Source organism: Pleurodeles waltl, chromosome 5, assembly GCF_031143425.1.
Source record: "Pleurodeles waltl isolate 20211129_DDA chromosome 5, aPleWal1.hap1.20221129, whole genome shotgun sequence".
Lineage (NCBI taxonomy): Eukaryota > Metazoa > Chordata > Amphibia > Caudata > Salamandridae > Pleurodeles > Pleurodeles waltl.
Genome location: NC_090444.1, coordinates 1,060,006,024 through 1,060,021,139, shown reverse-complemented (window position 1 = coordinate 1,060,021,139; position 15,116 = coordinate 1,060,006,024). Strand labels below are relative to the sequence as shown.

Genomic DNA, 15,116 nt, shown 5'->3' with positions numbered 1-15,116 from the left:
GGGTGCAACTGCACCCGTCGCACCTTCCCACTCCGCCGGCTCCATTCGGAGCCGGCTTCCTCGTGGGAAGGGGTTTCCCGCTGGGCTGGCGGGTGGCCTTCTGGCGGTCGCCCGCCAGCCCAGCGGGAAAGCCAGAATGGCCTCCGGAGCGGCCATATGGCGGTTCCCGCCAGACAGGCGGCGACCGCCGCCCGCCGGCCTCAGAATGAGGCCCTGTGTGTTTACATGTGTTTTTGTGTGCCTGTTCTGTCTGTTTCCATAGGTGCCTCTAGTTGTGTTCATTGAAGTCTTTGTGTGCCTGTGTGTGTGTTGCTTGGCATATCTATGAGCTATCTCTGCGTGCCTGCACTGTAGGCTTTGTAAATGCTTGTTTTCCATTCTAACACATTCACCCCCCAAACAATAATTCCTTCCCCTTGTCCCCTCTTCCCTCACGTCTTCTAAGGGACTTTCCTATTGACTTGGTTAATGTCAGTTCGCCGTTTAATTAGAACTGCATGTTCTAACAACAGAAACTTGCCACTTGATCATTAAAAATGTTCACTATGGTAAGAATTTAGCTCGGTCTATACTCAGGATGTACCAATTATGTTGAGCAAGACTACATTGCCACGCGCTTCTATTGTTAAGAAACTTTCCAGGAAGTCTTTTACCAGGCTGGATTTCGAGTTCAACTGCAAACAATTTCTGTACTTCATGTCTTGAAAACATGATAGCGTTTTGCTTTGCTGGTAAATAAAGACTATAACTACATGGCTTAGATCTTCACAGCAGGATTGCACTAGGTTCGTTATTGTGGCACACATACAACATGGAAAAGTTTTAAACTATGTCTAACCCTAGTATTTTTTTATTGGAATGGTGCTCTTTTAGTACAAAACCAATGATAGACATCAGGCACACACCCTTGCACTATGGTGCAAAGGTATGTGAATGGGGCACGGCAGCCTATAGTATGCCTGCGCAGAGGAAGAAAGAAACAGTGCTATATTTTGATACATATGGTGCTGTTCTGCTCTCTCGCTCTACAACATTGAAGTTGCTGTGTTGTGTGAAAAATTTGCAAACTCTACATTTCGCAATACTTAATAGCTACATTCCAGAGGAATTGAAAATCTCCTTTTTGTGAGTGCACCAGCTCAATATCTTGGTACATCTGGCCCAAAGAGTATTAATATTTTCTAAGCCCTTGAGACAAAGGAAGATAATGATTACAGCTATGGGGTCTGTGTTATCAAATCTTCAAAAAATGAATTTTTAGGGAAAAGAATCATTCATTTAAAATGTTTATTCTGTGTAAACATATTAATAGAACCAATACAGAACGCACAATTGTATACAATGATATACAGTGACAAGAATACAAATTAAAAAAAATATTTAATTGTACAGAAGTACAGCATTAGAAATAGAAATATGGGCAAACAGCACATAATAAATATGAATTTCATATAAGAGGTTTTTGCGATTAATGGGTATATTTCTTCTAGATAAGTTCGAAAACAAGGAATATATTTAAGGAAACAAGACTATTCAATTAAGCTACCATATCTAGTATCTTGAATCCAGGGGTTCTTTGCCTTTGGTCCGTGGACTCCACAGCTTCTGCTCAGTGAGACTGCAACTGTTATAGAAATTAGGTAATTTTATGTGTGCAAACCTTTACACAAAGACAATATTTTAGATCCAGATTAGAACAGTAATGCATTCTCCTACAATAGCAAAATGTAGAAATCCACCAATTTAGATAGCGGTCTCAACATAATACAGTTACAGGTCAAAAATTCAACAAGCATTGGTAAATGCATTAGGTTTCGTCTACGTGATTAATAATAAGCTGTTTTTGTTGTAAGTTGTAGCTTTGTGAATGGTTGTGCAATATAAGTTACTGAAAGCCTGTTCAAGTGTTTGTGCTGATGTCAAGGCTATGTATATTTCCAGGAATAGAACGTTTCAATTCTAAAGGATAATCAGCTGGTGTAGATGATGATGAAGATTTTTATTAGTTAATTAAAACCATAAAACTTTTTCCTTCCACATAAAAATTTAACAGAACAATATTAGTGCGTTAAAACAATTACAGTGTAATACGATCCTGAGCTTTAAATGAGATGATGTATAAAATTTCCTTTCCACATGAGAATTTGAAACAAAAAACAATATTAGTGAAATAAGGCATTAGTGATAATAGGACAACAGGGCCAAAATTAGTGCAAATAAGGCATTTACAGTGCAGTAAAAGTCCTGAGCATTAAAATGAGATAATATATAAAATTTCATTCCGCATGAAAATTTAAAAAGAACAGTGATAGTACAATAAGGTATTAATGATAATAGGACAAAATGGCAAGAATCCTTCTATCGATTTTATTTATCCCTACTTAAGTCTGATTGTTGGGACCAGACTTTATTATGGCACAGGCTAAGTATCCCAGCAGACTACCTAGAGGCCTATCTCTTCTTTAAGGTGTTCAGAATAAATTGAAGGGTTTTTGTTATCTTTTCCGCCCTCCCTATGACTGGGTATGTTTCTAGAAGCTGAGATTTTGAGCGAGAAAATTTCCAAAAATTGCACCAGCCTAATGTTTAATATTGTATTTCGTGGATTAAAAGCTTCAATTAATGCTTGTCTGCAGGATCTAATTCTTAAATTGTTTAATTCTTTTTTCAGTAATAGTCTTCTTTCAACCGCCAAAGCTGGACAAATACAGAGCACGTGCACCAAGTTTTCATCTGCTAGATGACAAAGACGGCACTCCTGGGAGCATACTAGACTCTCCATCTTCCATTTAGGCATGAGGTCCAACGTTGGGACTTCACCCAGCCTGAGTCTGAGAAAAGATTGCTTGATTTTCCGCAAATAGGGGCCAGCCATAAGTAATGATTCTTTAAGTTGTTTATAGGAGTTGAGGATCAACCAACTATGCTCCCTTTTAATCAGGGAGACCCTATCTTCTAGCCAACTCTGTAATTTACTTGCTTTATTCACAACTTTGTTAAAAGCTGGGATGGGTAGAGAGTGATCCCATACCTCATCAAAGTTCAAAAGGCTCTTGCTCTTTTCTAGATACCTTGCGAAGTTGAAGTTCTCTCTTTCCAGGAGAATTTCCTGCCAGACTAAATTAGCCAAGGACCCTTTTGAGGCGCGGCTGGTGTAGAATAAGTTATAGTTTGAGAAGCCTGGCATGCTTAAATACAAGTGCTCCCAGCAGTGACCCATGACAAAGTAGATATCTACAAGAAACTGGCTCTTTAGCAAGACAGCACTTGAGTCACTACATAAATAAGTTACTTCATCATAGCACATTTGGATTTATCCTATATTTTATCTACAGAAATGCTCATGTAAAGGACCAAAAAAGTGGGATGCCCATCGAGGACAAAAGGAATAGAACTCTCCATGAAATTCTTTCTCATAGCTAAACTACAGCATGCGCACACATCTATTGTCAGTCAGGAAACCAGCCCTACCAAGAGAACCAGGGATAACTCCCCACATACATTACGTCAACTGCCCTTACCATGGCTAATATGCTTCCTGACCAACGTATTCGTCCCCAAATAAGGAAACGAACAAACAGCAGTGAGTTAGGAAAAAAGCACAGCAGACCGTGCTGCCAGAGCTTGAAAGGAGGAAGTGGAAATACAGGATCAAGATATTTATATTATGCAATAAGTCATCGGATAAGAACCCGCCCTTCCAATCCGGAATGACATTGCCAAACCACTTGATCCAGCCTATGCGGCTAACTGAAAGGAGAGCAGAGTCGGAGCTTGTATGTGTGTCTGGCGCTTCAGCCAGAGCCCAGGGTTGTGATCGGTGTTCTAGGAGCTTGTCTCCTTGTTAATAATATAGTTTGTTGCGAGCCGCCATCATACGCTCACGCTAAGACGTTTACCAACACAAGTTCAACTGAGGCACTTGTCTCCTTGTTATTAATATAGTTTGTTGCAAGATGCCACCATACGCTCACGCTAAGATGTTTACCATCACAAGTGCACCTGAGGCATTACATTTATTACAATGACATCCCTTTAACTAATACCTTGGTTATTGTATAAAATTTAAATTTAGCAAACTAAAACTGTTGTGTAATCCAGACTTTGTCAATAAGTGAAGGTATTTCTGGCACAAATGAGAGTAAAACAGTTGGAACATAAAACACTATGGGGTATGTTTGTCATCTGAAAGAGGAATAAACACCATTCCAAAATGGCCGACAACAGGTCTGCATCAAAAAAACAGAAGGGGAGTCGAGAATGTTGTTCTTATAGCCTGGCGAAAGAATCTGTTGGAAAGCCAGTCCCGATTTTCACGTCACGAAACATTAATCCAGATAATCCAACAGAGAATACAATGAAACAACAAGCACAAGGCAAGCTCTGTGCAGGCAAAAGCTTAAAAAAAAAGTCCTACAAAGCGGATAAAAACAGTACTTGGGCCTCGGACACTGATCAGAGAAACACACGACAGGAACAACAGGAAATAGTATGCTGCAGCCAAATGAAATGGAAGAAAAGTAAGTAGCAAGCAAGGAGGGGGTGTAAACCCTTTTTAATATTTAAATTGAATACAATAGATTTCACAAGCACAGCACAAGCACTGTGCAGGCGAAACCTGAAAAAGAATAGTTTTCTTCAAGCAAACATGTTATTCTGTTTAGTGCTTCTGTGCTGTTTCAGGATGTTATATTCTAATTTTTCGTGCCTTAAATACGAATCGAGACGGGGCAAAAATCAGTACAGGCGTGCAAGTGGAGTATGCCATTCTAAGAGCAGCCATATGATTTCAAATCCCTATGATCGGAAATATCCGAATAATCCACTTTTTCCTAAATTCAAGGGAGAGGGGCAAAACAGCATAAAATGTGCCACTGTCTCAGATTAATTATCGCGACAGCAGCAGTTCTGTGATAGTTCTAGGCAGTTTGATCAAGCATCCTAATGCTAAAATACCGAACATGAATTTCATATATGTAGTTTTACCAATTAACAGGTGTATTTCATCTAGATAAATTCCAAAACAAGGAAAATATTTATGGAGCACAAACTAGTTAGTACAGCGGTTCTTTGCCTTTGGTCTGTGGACTCCTGCAAGTTCACAGCACCTGCTCAGTGAGACTGAAACTGTTTTAAAAATTAGGTAATTTTAACAGTTAAACAAAGTATATACATATTAAGAGTCAAATTCATAAAGAAAATTCAAATCTAAAACTCTGTAAAAGTGAAGAAGTTTGAAAGTGGAAGCTAGTAATACAATTGGTATTTCTATTGTGTTCCATGGGAGCAGTGCAAGTACATCAAACAAAATTAAAAAAACATATTGTAATTTCTGGTTTGATTTAAGCTTGTTACAGTAGTTTTGTGTACTGTTTTGCGGTTCAAATCGTAGAAATTGCTTAAGTAGGGGTCCTCAGTTTCCAGTAGGGATCCACAGATGTCAAAAGATTAAGAGCATTTTGATGTAGTCTATTCTGGGCTTTAATATCCCAGTAAGTGTTCTTCAGTTTCCTAATCAAGGTGGTGTTTCGAGTTCAAGTTCTTTTCAATAAGGTGAAAGGCCTAATTGTTCTAAGGCCGTTTGAACATACATAAATGAAGGCAAATTTAGTGTTCCTCGTAGATAGAATCTCTTGGAGGTCCTTTCCATAATGAACTATACTTCATTTTACTAAATTCTACACCACAAAATACGGTGTCTTATTTTCGCAAATTGCTTAATATTCCTAATGCCTAAGGGTAGTAATAACGAAATTGTTAGGGTGCATCTTGGTAATCTTGAAAGCTTTTAGTGTACTGTTTTCAGCTGCCTCCATCTTCTATATGCCAACTAAACCCCCACAGCTCCACTCCATAAAATGCAGCTGACTGAACCTGAGCTGTGTTGACTAGTGGTGCTGAAGGTACAGGAGAACCTAGCTTGTCTTCTAAAACTAGTATTGCTTGAGCTTTGCTTTTAAGTGCAATTATATTGTTTGGAGCATTTGGCAGCAAGACTAACTCCCAAGTAATCAAATTCAAATTCTTGCAATATGATGATCGCTTTGACTGACTGTATAGCTCGCTCAGATCATTTAGGCATGTTAAAGATAATCAGTTTGGTTTTGGTAGTATTACTCTTAAAGCCATTGTTATCCCTCATGCCGGTAAACAATTTAAGAAGTTATGGAGGGTGCTTACTGTTTTACAAGTAAGAGGAGTGTCCGCAGCAAACATGAGCATGATTTATTTTTCAGCAGAAAGAGTAGGAGTCTCATGGGTGCATCTACATAGGTGATCTATCACACCATTCAAAAATGTGAATAGTGCTGCTGGTGCCAAGGTGCATCCTTTGGAGAATGCCCCTGCTGACAAAGGTTTGATGCAGTTTCTCTCTTTGGACCATATCTAACTTCGACAAAGTTGTTACTGTAATTAGTTACATGTGTGTTTTTTTCAAAACACCCAGTTGATTACGAATTCTCCCCAAATTAGATCATGGTACAGTGTTAAAGGCTGAATTAGGTCCACAAAAGTCAGATAAGAACTATAAACATACCATTGTCACTAACTTCCATCTCAGCAACATGGACATAAGGACCTGATCGATTGTACTAATATTATCTCTGAACCGTGGCGGGAAATATGAAAGGACGTTGCCTTCCTCAGGCCATTCTCTTAGTAAAGCTACTACCATCTTTCTAAAGATCTTCAGCAGATTGCAAAGCTCGCTATAATGTCTAGGAACAGAGAAAATATCTTTCATGTGGATCAGCACTATTTCTGCTCCCAACAATTTCAGGGAAACAGGACCCCTCCACCAATTATAGTAGCAACAATATATGTATATGGACCCTCACTATAATCTCATATTTTTAAAATTCTCCTGGATTTTTTCCTGCCCTGGCTGTGCCTAAATTTTATGATTGAATTTCCTCCATTACTTCCTCCAGAAAGGTATCAAATCAATACCAGGAGATAATTTGATAGGAATTTCGGGGGTAGCCTCCTCACCCACATTGTTTTTTTAGAAGTACTGGGTCCAAATATCTATCAACACATTGCTTTCTGGGAAAGAAATGGCAGCTAGGCTTCCATGGGCGATGATATGCCAGAAGGCTTATCTTTGTCTAGTTTAATTTCAGGTAACTAAGTCCATTGCGTCTAGTGCCATCTTTTTTCACCAAACATTATCTTTCTTGGTTATTTTTATTCAATCTCTATCGCCAACTCCGACGGACTCTAATAAACGTTTTTTAAACTTTGCTCTCTTTATTATGTCAGGGATGGACAATCTTACCTTTTTCTCTCCTATTGTCTTTGTACATGCATCATTATCTTCTAGAATAAGGAATAATATATGTCCAACATTTCATGATTACAGTAAGAGTTATGAAAAAGAGCCTCAATTGAAGCAACCATGATGTAATAAATGGCAGAGATGGCTATAGTTTCTGCATTGTTTGTCCACTGAATTCCTCTACGATTATTCAAGACAGTAACATTGCTAATACTATACCTATGGGGACAAGCTATCACACTAGTTATTCATAAATGTATCTTGCTTCAAAGTGGTTTGTGGTCACTTTCAGTTCTGTTCAGTACTTAAAAGCACTGACGATATTCCATCATCTAGTATGTAGCAGAACATATTCAATATGAGTTGACTACCTGCTATTATTACTAAAGGTTAGTTTGACCAGGATATCAGAAGCCATATGCTCATGCACAGAGGTGATGTCTTGCAATAAAGGTGACTCACTCTACAGCTAAAGAACCAAAGTGGCCAGACTTACTAAAAAAAAAAAAAAATATGTTGTGCAGCAAGTAAAGTTGATCCACTGCACTGCATGAATGGGAGAGTGCTGAACGGCTGCATATTTACTAAGACGTGGTGCTGTTCTCTCTCCCTGCACAAGTGCAAACGCAGACACCCTTGTGCCATAGTGTGAGAGTGTCTGCATTGTGGTCAGAGTAGTTTTTGTACTGGAAGCTCTTCTAGTACAAAAACTATGACTTAAGGCATGTTGTACTTTGTATATGTGCTGTAGAATGCAGCACACAAGGAGAGAGGGAAAAACAAGGAGAAACTAAATTATTTCTCCTTGTTATGACCGCCCCAATAATGTGCATGATTTTTGGAGTACATCCCTTTCTATAATTTTTTGTGTACTGGGATTTGCGACAAAACCCATGGGTGGATGTGTTGCAATGTCTATGCACCACCCATTTTACGCCCTCTTCACCCAAAGTAACAGAAGGCAGTGCCTTGCACCGTTTTGCGCTACTTTTGCCTATATCCAATGCAAATCACGTTTCCGTTGGATTGCAGATCCTTCCCACTACAATTTGCGTTGGATTGCATTAGACAAGTAACGTAACTTCATTCCAAGTGTTTGTACATCTGGGACGTTGTGGTTTAATATGGTCAACTCTGGCTCAGGAATGCCCCAGGTGGCATCCTCTTTCTTGTAAGTGGTTTAAATTCATCATTGAAATGCCCACTTACTAGCACAGAATTGATTTCAGTGACATAACATTCAAGGAGGCTGTGTAAAAGCTTAATGATTGGGGATTCCCTAGCATGACTGACACTTGTAAATATTATATTGATTTAGCTCTAAACTGCTATGGGATTTGCATAACATATTTTGAATGTCTATACTACCACAATCAATTACTGTTACCATTCAATCTGTATTTATCTGAGTCCAAATAGTTAACCTACTAGAAGAACAGATATCAGCTAAAGCAATAGTTTCAGTGTTATAGTGTGCAACTCCATCAAGACAAACAAGTGTTCTTGACTACTTTAGCTAAACCAGACGTCAATTGTAAATGATAATCAACTAGGATCCTTGGTTTGTCCCTTAAGGCCTGCTGTTTCCCGAAACAATACTGAAACATTACCTCAGATTGCTCTACACACAATGCTATGGAGGTAATGACGTTTGTCCTACTGATTTACAGTAATCTAACAAAGAGTTAATCAACCTTCCCTAAGCCTGTCGTAATTTGTTTAGGTTGTTGGTTCTTTGGGTATGCTGCTGTGGTCAGCTGAGAAATAGTAAGCAAAACTATGCAATTGTAGTTCTTGGTTCGTCCTCAAAGGTGGCTTAGATTTCAAATAAATTTCAGAACGATTTACTGGTGTACATCAACAATCTAATGTTAAAAGACAATTTCTTACTACCGAATAAGCAATTGTGAACTCTATGAAACCATCTGCCGAAGTATCACTGGTGACTCATTTAGAATTTAAAATATTTGATCTGCTCATTGAGTAGCAGTGCTTCAAACTGCATAGTCTGTGTATCATCTTAATATTAATAAGTGTCATCTGGTTCTCAAATGTTGTGGCGACCACGTTAGGGGGCCCTACCATGTACATTAAGCCTATTGGAGGCTGTTAGGGTGTTATTCCATGCTAGTATGCAAGACCTCTTTCTTCTCTGTTGATCTGTAGTCAACTAATCTGGTATAGGAATAAAGTATATGTACTTCTCTCCTGAGAATACTTTCATTAGTTGTTGATGAACATTTCAAGGGTCATGCCATTATCTACCCTGCAAAAATCTCCACACTTCCCAAATGACATCCTTTACTCTCACCAGAGGTCATTTTGGCACTTTCTACCAACAAGCATTCACATAACCAACGTGTTGGTTGCATATAGTGCATACAAACAGAAGTCCATGATGTCTGAGCATGTGAACATGCACACACACCAACACGCCTACAAAACCCCAAGAGATAGAGAATGGCATGCTAGATACTTAAAGATGTGATCAATAAGGAAAGATATCTGACAATGTTTGGAAGACTACCTAGCCTGTAACAGCACAAGGAAGGCATCTGGACATGTGACATGTAATTGTAGCTATAATCATATTTAATATTAAGAGGATGGAAAATTATTTCTTTCTTGGTGCCCATGGTTAATGCCTGGAGTCCACTGATTCATTTCCTGATTTCTCTTGGTTAGTTTCCGTGTATCATCTTCTAATAATAAAAACATCCAGCTTGCTTCTTTCTAAGACTGAAATACAAATGCAGAGAAGCAACATTCATTAATGTTATTATTGTACCAAGAATTATGTAAGACCAATGGCAGTTCTTGGATAAGGACATCAAAAGGGAATAGGTGGAGAAGGCAATGAAGCCATTACCCCATAAACAAAAAAAACATTTGGGCTTCAAAGATTTAATGTGGGCTTACTAAAAAGCTAAAACCTACAGTGTTTGTTTACTAGAAAAACACTTTAACTGCATCAAAGAGACAAAGGTAGTTGCACATACAACTAAGGTTGCCTCCTCATCCCATGGACTCTAATGTAATCAAAGAAAATGTACTCCTCAGCCACAGGTTTGATAGTAAATGACAGCCATAATTGTGATGTAGTTGATTCTTTACAGTCCTCAAACCTATTGCCACTGCACCAGCTAGACTAAGGATAGCTACGCCACTAAGGAACAACTGAAACTTAAGCAGCATGGCAATCAAAGGCAGATGTAATATTCCTACCAAACCTGGTAAAACAAATAATCATGTGTTTAATACAGACCAAAAATCCTACTAAATATTGAAGCCACAGAATACAAAAAGGTTTTACAAAGGTGATCAAACTCTTTTTTATTACAAAGTATTCATGGGTATAAAACACATTTCATAAAAGTGATGAGAGACAGTAGAAAGCTCATCCACCTTATCAAAAATGTCACCAAAGTAAAAACGCAGGCTGCAGTGGTTTCAGCAAATGCTGATCCTTCATTGACAAAGTGATACATACCTGCAGGGTTGACTATGGATACCTTGACTTGACCATCTAAAGATATAAAACTCCAATAGCAAGAATCCTCAAAGACATATAATTGCAGAGAGGCACCCGACAAACTACATAAAAGCAAGCTTTTGTAAGACATTATTTGCATTTTTCAAAAAAGTAGTCTCATGTTCCCATATTATGGTCAAATTACAAACATCATACTATACGAAAGGCTTACTTATATGGAGGAATATATTGAGGCCTTGGAGGTGGTGGTGTCTTAAAGTCATCAAAACGAGTTACAGTACTGTTTCAGAGGTGGCATCCCCGGATGGGTTTGAAAATAGCCAGATGCATAATAATGTGCAGTTTATTAGACTGATGAAGTGTTTCAAAAGGCTCCTTAACTTTGTCACCTTGAAATTTCAAATGGGTGTATTATCAAACTTCCAGGTTTCCTTTGCATACCTGTAAAGTCTCTATGAAGCCCAGTGATAATTTTGTTTTCCTGAGGAATGTTTCTTTCTGGTAAGATGTATAAAGTGGCTTGACCATTTAAACTTGTAACACCAAGTTTAAAAGTAGCAATTTTGCCCAGGAAACTGGAGCAATGGATTGCGAGTTGCACCAACTCATTGACTCAATGAACACTTAGGAAAGATATTACTTCACCTGAAATTTTGTGACTTTCATGCTTCTGTGCTTAAATTAGGTCTCCTGGAAAATGGGTTGGGGGAGAGGAACTAGGTAACGTGAATATTTTAAAAGGAGATGTTTTATGTCATGGAGACTAAGGAGCAGATATAGCAGCACGTTGCACCAACTCAAAGTTACAAAAAGTTTCTTAAACTACGATAAAGTGTTGATAAGGTGTTTTTTTCACTTTAAAACATTTTTGCACTGGAAAATAGCTCTAAAGTTAACACACATAACACATAACAATTTGCCCTACTTTATGTTACTTAGTGTCAAGGTTACATCGCATGGGTGGTACACAAGCTTTCTCTTGCTACCACCCATGTTTTATGACGCAATGGTAGATAGAGCTTTGCACTGAAAAATAAGGTCTCCTTGAGTCAGGGGCTAACAAGGAATATGTTTATTTCTCCTAACCTGGCACACATTACATGTATGCTGCACTGTACAGAACCCATGCAAAGTGAGAAAAACTGTAAAGTATGTCTAAGCATAATATTTTGTACTGAAAGGGTATTCTTCAAGTACAAGACCCGTGCTCAACATCACACACTGGTCCTTCCCAAAAAGGGAAAAGTACCATCTCTGTGATTTCACAATATAAAGCTTATTATTGTTTTTGCGTAAACAGGCTGTAGCCCTACGTCTGGCAGGTGAAACTAACAATACTCCTTGTTGTCCCAGACAAGGATGAGGAAGAACCTGAGCTATTTCCCTGACATATGGCAGAGGGCTGGGCAATTTGGCTCTGTAGAAGAAGAGAAACGCATGCCTACATGGAAACTCCATAAACGAGAAATAATGTAAGTCTCTTTAGTTCAATTTTCTGAGCACTTGGTGCAGTTTGTCAATAAAATCGAAGGCACACAACATGACAAACAAAGTCCAAGACAGTAGTAAGATGGAAGTCACCAAGATGGTGTTTTTCTGATCATGATTAAATTCTCTAACGTAGCTCAGTGGTGTTTTTCTGAAGCAAGGTAGGACAAATCTCTGCTTCTGTGTACATTACAGTAGATTGAGTGTGTGTAGAAAAACTGAAGTGCACTGCGTTATCTGAGATAATGAGTTAACTGATAAACCATGCCCTCCTGATTTTCAGAATAACTTCAGCTTGACTACAAGGCACTGGCAGATTGCCTTGACCCCTTACTGCTAAGCAGAAGATGGTGTTCTTAACACTAAAAGGCCTGTTCTCATTCAGTGTTATGCAGTTTGGATTGAAGAATATGCCATAGACTTTTCAGAAGTTGGTGAGCCATGTCCTGTGTTGCCTGGATGTTTTCTGTGTCACCGAGCCACACAACAGAGCAGTTTTCAGTGACACCTGAGCAGAACCCCTAGTTTTACTCTAGAAGGTGTTACAAACTATTGAAAGCCAAATTTACCCTCAAGGTAAACAAGTCCCCAGCGGGTGAGGAAAAGTGGAGCCTCTCAACCACAAAACCAAATCCATCATGGATTGAGAGACCTTGGTCAACCAGAAATATGGATGGGCATTCTTGAGCCTCACTGGATTTTACAGAACTTTCATGGAACATTTATGGTCAAAATACTGTTGTATCATCCCAGGAAAGTGAATTCGACCACAGACTAAGGAGCTGAAAAAGTCTTTGTGCAGGGGACTGTCTTGAAGATGCCAGGCTTTCGTCTACCTTCATTGTACGGACTGATGCCACTGACAATGGAACTGACACAGTTCTCCCCTAACTCAACAAAGAAGGGTCAAAAACACCCAGTGACTATTATTAGCTAGAGATTGCTACTCAACTGGGCATCAACTGAGGAAAAAGTGCATTGTGAGAATGTGTTGGTGTTGAAAAGGTTCTATCTGTATTTGTTATCTCTAACATCCAAATGAATCACAAGCCCTTGCAATGGCTCATGACATGAAAGAGAAAATGCTAAGTTGCTCCACTGGGACATCTTGTAGCATTTCCTAGTACCAATTATGGGATTATCCAAGCTTCTGTAGAGAGAGGCCTCATATTCATAGGGCCAGCAACCTGTGACTTCCTATATCTAAGAGTCAAAACTCAATAGTTAAAGAATAAATAAGTCCCAATACCCATTGAGAGACCCTCTATTAGAAATGAGGCATGGTAGAAAGGTGATTTGATGAAATTGTCATGCAGACTGCAGTTTTGTGTTGCTGTGATCATAGTGAGCCCAAGAGCTGAAATGGCATGCTGTTCTGAATTCCTGTTCTTCATGTAAGTGAGCTTACCAAAGTGACCAAGGGCTGAATGCCAAATTTTGCGTTGTTACCTCTTGATGATTATTTCAGTTATGCCCGTGACCAGTCAGTCACTTTCTAGAGCAGTGGTTTCCAACCTTTTGACTCCTGAGGACCCCCATTGAATCATTACTGGAAGCCGGGGGACCCCCAAGCAATTTGTATGGTTTAAATTTCAAACATTGATTTAATTCACAAAAAAACATAAACAAGTACACACCAAACATACGTGAATTACTAAAGATATGGTTATTTTATATTTAAAAAAATATGCAAAAATGTAAAAGTTTTAATGGGAAGGTTGGCGCTGCATCTCGGCAACTAACTTTTCAATGTTTGGTTTTATTTAGGAAAGTTGAATCCTCAGGTCAGATTCTTCATTTCCCAAGCAAGTTCTGTTTTTATTTTTTAGGTACATAAGATCTGAGAAAATGTTTTCACTTAAATATGTGATGGGGAAAGGAAGTAAAACCATAAGGGCCTCTCTCCTCTCCATAAAGTCTCTGCCACATGTAATTCATTTGTTCTATAGCACCTCTCATACCAGTGTAGGGTGTCGGAGCACTTTACAGGGTGTAGGATTCCCATGTCATCCACACTGGTAGTCATTTTGTAAGAGTGCTTCTTTTGGAGAAGCGAAAACCCGGGATTCAGAACATAACACAGTGGTTAGCGTTGACTTTAATAATAAGAATGTATTTCTACTCAGGTAAACCTTTTTTCGCAGCATTAGGAAAGTGGAAAACTGGGGAAAAAAACATAACTGTCTAATTTGTGCCATGCAGTTTGCATGCAGCTCTGTGATAGCAGTTTATAGCTCACTGTGCTTAATTAAGATTGTAATTTATGAACTGCTCAGTACCAAAAGAATCTCTGTAAGCAGTAACCCACTGTGCTATGCACTTAAAATACTATTCATTGCATAATACTCGTTCTTTGCAGCAGGCATATAAATCTTACCCGCTAACTTAGATGAGTCAAACTGCCACTAGACAAAACTCCCATCTCTCTCCAGCAGGTCCATTAATCACCAGTGTTAACGTGACGCTTTTATATTTGCCGGAACATGGCTTTGCAGTTCTTTTAAAACTGCTGCACAAATGAAGTAACAAATATAAAAACACAATATTTTGTCAGAGGCCACAACTGGAGAAGGGCCTACCTGCCTGCCCAGTCCTGCAGACCCCCTGTGAATGTGTCATAGACCCCTCGGGGCCACGGACCCCAGGTTGGGAACCGCTGCTCTAGAGGGATTTGGACTTTACTACTGAGTACAAGGCTGTAATTAGCTAAGGCAACATGGATGAACATTTCAAAAATGGTTAAACAATTAGATGAACAGGAGACTCTTTGTGGTCAGTAGTTTCTCAGTTCAGGTCTAACCAGTACAAACAAATTCAAAGGGAGAAAGGCGATAACAATTTGTGGTGCTTTTATGA

General features: G+C 38.9%; 1 long non-coding RNA gene across 1 annotated transcript in view; it reads right to left on the bottom strand.

The window, feature by feature from the left end:
- Positions 1-1,425: 1,425 nt before the first annotated feature.
- LOC138297354 (uncharacterized) overlaps positions 1,426-15,116 on the bottom strand; it is a 128,527-nt gene continuing 114,836 nt past the window's right edge. The window contains exon 4 of the long non-coding RNA XR_011204044.1: positions 1,426-1,624. This is a non-coding gene — a long non-coding RNA (uncharacterized lncRNA). The remainder of the gene's footprint in view (positions 1,625-15,116) is intronic.